Source organism: Haemaphysalis longicornis, unplaced genomic scaffold (assembly GCF_048455015.1).
Source record: "Haemaphysalis longicornis isolate Haplotype H1 unplaced genomic scaffold, Haemaphysalis longicornis Haplotype H1 scaffold_6, whole genome shotgun sequence".
Classification (NCBI taxonomy): domain Eukaryota; kingdom Metazoa; phylum Arthropoda; class Arachnida; order Ixodida; family Ixodidae; genus Haemaphysalis; species Haemaphysalis longicornis.
In genome coordinates this window covers 147,760,687-147,766,686 of record NW_027526407.1, presented here as the reverse complement: position 1 = coordinate 147,766,686, position 6,000 = coordinate 147,760,687, and positions in this window count along the sequence as shown.

Here is a 6,000-nt window from a genome sequence, read left to right as displayed (position 1 = left end):
GGCATCTTCCCCTCCCGGAAATCGAGTGACGCCTTGCCTTACCCGCCGCGGTTACTCATTGGGTAAGGCGTTCTGATGCTGAGCATGAGGTCGCGGGTTCGATTCCCGGCCGCGGCGGCCGCTTTTCTGATGGAGGCGAAAAGTAAACACTCCCGTGCGTACGAGATTTCGGCGTACGTTAAAGGTCCCCAGGTGGCCAAAATTATTCCGGAGCCTTCCACTACGGCTTCCTCATCGCCTGCGTTGCATCGGCGCGTAAAACTCTACAAATCAATCAACGCCTTGCCTTGCCTGAAGCGATGTAACGTCACGGCCTCCCCGACTGGCCAAGCCATTACTGTTCTTGACTCCGCCATGTTGTACGCCCTCACCTACAGCCGCGACGCGGTAAGGTTGCTTGAGAGCGAACGCTTCATTTGCAAGAGACAACGCTTCGATGTACCGGCCATTTTCTTCCGCCTTTTCCAATGATAAATCTGCGCCATATTCGAGGAACTTCTCTGTTATTTGCGGGTTGGACGTTCCATGGATGATTTGGTCACGGACACGTCCCGCGTACGTCAGGCCAAACTGTCACCGCACGGCTTTCTGATTGAGTACGGTCACGTAGTCGGGAAAGGTTTACCCAGGCAGCTGTAGACGACTTGCGAACTCGTGACGTTCTACAAGCGTATTCGTGGAAGCGGCGAAAAGCAGGTCAAGCTGCTCGACGAGTACGGCGAACTTCGAAACAGCCACCGACGAAGAACCGGGCTCAGGCTCAGGCGCGGACGACGCGTTGCTTGAATTGAACCGGGCTCATTCTTGCTGCGTCGCCGAAGTGCTTCCGCTGTTCTTCGCATCCCAAGACGCTAACAAACGCGGACACACGCTTAGCGTCACTCCAATCGCTGCCGGCAGCCGCCCCGAGGTCAGCCTGAAACATTCACTTCCAAAGGCCACAGAATCGGGGGTGGCCCTAGCGATTCGAGGAACACGGAAAGTCGGTCAAACAGGGCCATGCTGAAAGGTAGGCGTCAGGTAGCAGACAGGTAGTAGAAGCAGAAGCCAAATAGTCTTCTCAGAGAGAGAGAGAGAGAGAGGCGAGCGCCTCGGTGGTAGCTTGTGAAACTCAGCACACAAAAGTCGATAGGCTCGTGGCGCCGGACGCGTCAGACAAGTGACAGAAAAGCGGGGGTAGCGAGACCGCACTAGCCGGATTCGAGGCAAAGAACCACCTCTTCGTCATATATTGTGCCTTGGCGGTGACCGTTCACCAGGGCCAGGCGACTGCAGCGGGCGTGACGTATGCCGGTGCCTCAGACCGCGGCACGAGCAAGAAGTGTGAGGCCGACCCGCTTGAGCTCTACTATCGACTGAACCGACTAGCCGCCGTTTATTACCGATGACCCACGACGACACGCCTACACATGTGGCTGGCTAACTCCAATCACGTGTGGGGCTAGACAACGACATCTAGTACACACTGACCGACACAGCGGGCACCTCGGGCACCACTGGCCTACACCGCGCACACTCAGACGCGGCTTCTACGGGCTCCAAACCGGAAAATGGTACCGACGATGCATAGAACTAGAAGAAAGTGGTAGAAGAGAAACCCGGAAGAGGAGAAATTTACCATCAGCAATGAAGTTGAAACTCACTACTCCAGCTGACGAACACGTTTAACTAACCTTTGCGTTTAGATTAGTTGGTTAATAATGAAATGCGAAACAGCGCTTTAAACAAAGACCGTAAGAGAAGACACAGAGATGAGTGCTGACTATAAACTGAGCAACATTTATTGCTTGAGGAAATGTAATGGACAAATGCGTTGACGTCACACCCGTGCGCGAAAAAGAAACAAACAAATGTACAAACTGCAGGCGCATCTGCTATGCCATGATAACTCCAATTACATGTTCAAGTACCCAAGGTGTTTCTTATATAAGGCTACCAAAGGGGTGCTCACGCAATCTTCACCGCACTAGGCTATCTCCCACGCCTCGTAGATTTCTAGTGGGCGTGTGTCCCGAAACCTCTTGAGCACCTTACTGTCTTCCAAACCCGGAGAGCACTTACAGGCCTTGCAGGGCGTGGCCAAGTTTCTTCCTGTGCCGGTATTAAGGGAGTACGCTTGCTCATTTAGGCACTCGTTGAGGCGACGCCCGGTCTGCCCCACATACACAAGACCACTTGCGAGGGGCACCTCGTACACGACGCTGTCGTGGCAAGCCATGAAGCGCTTCGCGTGCTTTGTCATGCATCGCACTTTTGAGCGACCAAGTGAGTTCACCTTTGCAAGCAAACTACCAAGTTTGTTGTGGCCGACGACACGGTCCGCACAGCTGGTTTTCCAGCGACCTTTTTGATCGGGTAGGATAACTTTGGATATATGGTATGACGCTTAGGAGCTTTTTTCGCTTGTCTTCTTGGGTCTCATGACCGAGTTTACTTTCTTTTTGAGTGCCTCGCCAATTCCCAGGATAAAGGCCTTTGGACAGCCTTACGACCGACACCCCTTCACTTACGTGTCGAGGCTGCACTTGATTCCGTGAGTACCCGACCAAAGCATAGCGTTCAACAGTGCGAATTGGGCAATTCCACGCTTCGTAAGCTAGGAATGGGGCGATAAGATGGCAGCATCTATTTTTTGCTTTTTTTGCAGCATCGCTTTTTTGCTTTTCTGCTTAGGAAAAACGGGATGCTGACATTTTCCTCGGCCGATTCCAAACCTACCAAGCGTGGAATTGCCCACTCCGCGCTGTCGAACGCTGTGGTTCGGTCGTGTCATTACGAAATGGAAGGCACCCTGGATAAGCAAATGGAGCGGTTGCTGTCGGCAGGCTACCCACAGGCCTTGATACTGGGAATGGGTGAGGCACTCCTGATGAAAGTCCTCTAGACCCACGAGACCCAAGAAGACAAGCGGAAAAAGACCCTAAGCGTCATACCAACGTCCAGATAGTGTCCCACTGGATCAAAAAGGTCACTCAAAAAGCATGGCTGCAGACAGTGTTCTCGGCCTCGGACAAACTTGGAAGTTTGTTTGCAATCTTGAACTCAAGTGGTCGCTCAAAGGTGCAATGCGTGACAAAGCACGCGAAGTGCTTCGTAGCTTGCAGCGACCGCATCGTGTACGAGGGGGGCAGACCGGGCGTTGGCTGAACGAGCGCCTAAAAAAAAGCATGAGTACTTCCCTAAAACAGGCACAGGAAGCACCTTGGCAACGCATTACAAGGCTTGTAAGTGATCTCCGCGTTTGGAAGACACTACGGTGCTCAAGAAATGTCGTGACACGCGCGCACGCGAAATCTACGAAGCGTGGGAGACAGCCCAGCATAGTGAGGATTGCGTGTAAACCCTTTCGGTAGCCTTGTATAAGAAAAAACTTGGGTACTTGAACATGTGATTTAAGTCACCATGGTATAGCAGATCCGGCGGCAATTTGTACGTTAGTTCTTTTTTTTGCACGCACGGGTGTGACATCATCGAATTTTTTCATATTTCCGCAAGCAATAAATATTGCTTAGTGGATAGTCAGCGCTCGTGTCTGTGTCTTCTTTTACTGTCTTCGCTAAAAGCGTTGTTTCACCATTTACGTTCAAGGAATAACTTCTTTCACGCGTTGCATTATACCGGCAAAAAAAGAATTTTCAGCTAAGGTTTTTATCTCCGCTCCAAATGTAGGCATCCTGAAGAACTACGTTTCTGGGTATACTCACTCAGAGAACCCTGACTCCGAGCCCTGCCTGCAGGTGCAAGGCGCTCGGCCGCGACGTCGCGTTGATAGAGCGACGCCATTGGCTGGAAGGGGGCGATTTGACTGGGCGACGCTCTTTTTTCTTGAATTGCATCCCAGTGTAGCCATCTACACGAGCCATCTTCAGTGTCTTGATATATTTCACTTTTGTTAGTGCTGGCCGGTTTCAGGGTTTTTATCGTTATCTCTAATACATAACCACTCATTTAGCATCATTTGCGCCAGTTGGACTTGCGCCATTAACATCGAACCACCATCACCATCATAACATCAGCAACACAATGACTTAGTGACGGCACCATGACGGCGAGTATTGTCGTAATGGTATGATTTATTTGCTACGAAGACGGGATTCGCCAGGACGGCGAAAACAAACGCAAACGCCCCCGCGCGATCCCGAATGAGTGGTGGCAGCTGGTAACTATTCCACTCCTGTACTTCTTGACGTACCGTGAATACCTTTTGATGGCTCTGTTCCGCACGAGCGGTGTTTCAAAATGATCGTTATCAATGCCCGCTTGATGTGTATCAAACTGACCCTTGCCAAGGAGCAGAGCAGCGCGTAACTGCAGAGCTGTACTCGCCGATGTGTACACCCGGTGTTTTTCGCTTCATGGCTGCGCCACAGAAATATCGAGGTTCCGTTTTCTTGTGGGTACAAGCCCACGACTTGATGATGATGATGATGGTGTTTAGAGGCTCTCTCTTTTATTGAGACGCCGGTGGTCAGCAATCGTCTTGCATACATTATCCCACTTATTTGTAAGCAAGGCTAAAATGGGGCTAGTCGGTGTGTGCTCTTTTCTTGCCCTGTTTTGAAACAGCGCGGTTCAAGGAGACCCACTTATTTGACCTACCCTTAAACAAACTAATAGATTTTCCTGCCCCTCCCCTTACGATGGTTTTAAACTCCCATCGCTTAGATCAGCTCTGCTCATGGTCGTGGTAGATAACGGTTGTTCGGTATCTTTCAGGTTGATTCATAGGCGCTGCATGTCAACACGCTTCATTAAACAGATTAAGTTGGGCGCGCGCTCCGGACGAGCGTACGCCCGGGCGGAGCTGGTCGCGACTGCGCAAGCGCAGTACGCTGCGTAAACGCACCGACGATGCGGTGCTACGCACGCAACGGCTGAGAGCATATGTTCCGGGGCGCTTGCGGGGCGCGGAGGACCTGCGGGAAGGCAGCTCGCTTCCAAAATGGTTGCTGCCTCGGCGATGTCGGAGGCATGTTGCGAGAGGTCCAGTTCCCCGACAGAAAACGCGGACAGTCGCGTGTATTTCTCATTAGGCGACAACGCTTCAGTTCCAACAGGCATGCAGGCCAGAAATGAGCCACCGAGGACAACCCGGATGCCTCCGGAAGCGGGTGGCGGTATTTGCATGCGTGTCGCTGTCGTGGAATGCGGGGAGGGTTGGTGCGGATCGGCGGCCTGCGTTTCGGACATCCAGAATTTTCGCCTGCGCCGCCGTCGCACCCTCGGGTGCGAGCCGAGAACGTTGCGCTATCCGTGTGAAACGGGAAGGATCTGTAGTTCGGCTCCACACATAAGAGGAAGTGAGTAATAGGAATGCATCGTATATTTTGTTGCGTTGCTACACTCGGGTGATGTGTATCGCTAAACTGCCGTGCCAGCCTGCCCGCTGTCTAATTTTGCGCGTAGCATTAGCGCCGCATGTCATTGTTAGTAGTATTTGATTTGTCGCATGGTCCTGCCATATTTCAGAGCTGTATAAAGTGAGTATCCCGACCACTGCGTGTTGCTTCGAAACTTAGGCGTTGCGCGGTTGAGCCAAACAATCGCGACGGGTGAGTCGTATTTTCCCCTTGTACTGAATCAAGGTAACAGTGTCTTTTTTATCATACTTGCAAGATTGTTACAATTGAAACCAGCGTTAATGCATTGAAAAAAAAATGCCGTCCAGCTACAGCGTGCCTTGGTTAGCCACGTAAACAAAGGTCAAATTTGGGTACTTCGCGTTGGGTTCAACAGGTGGCGCCGAGGGCGTTAGTGCACGCTACGAAAAACAATGTACTAAAACTATCCATGGGTGCGTCGCGACGAGCGTACGCTCCGCTTTACGCCCAGCAGTACGCTAACGCCCGGAACGCCTAAATAAATCTGCCTATTACTTCCTGCATCGCCCCCTGTACGCCTGGCCTGTACGTATCTAGCAACGGAATAATGCGTGTGAGTATGCGACAGCCTTGCCTTAGGATTACGTTTGTTCACACAGCTTGATATAAATGCATTTGA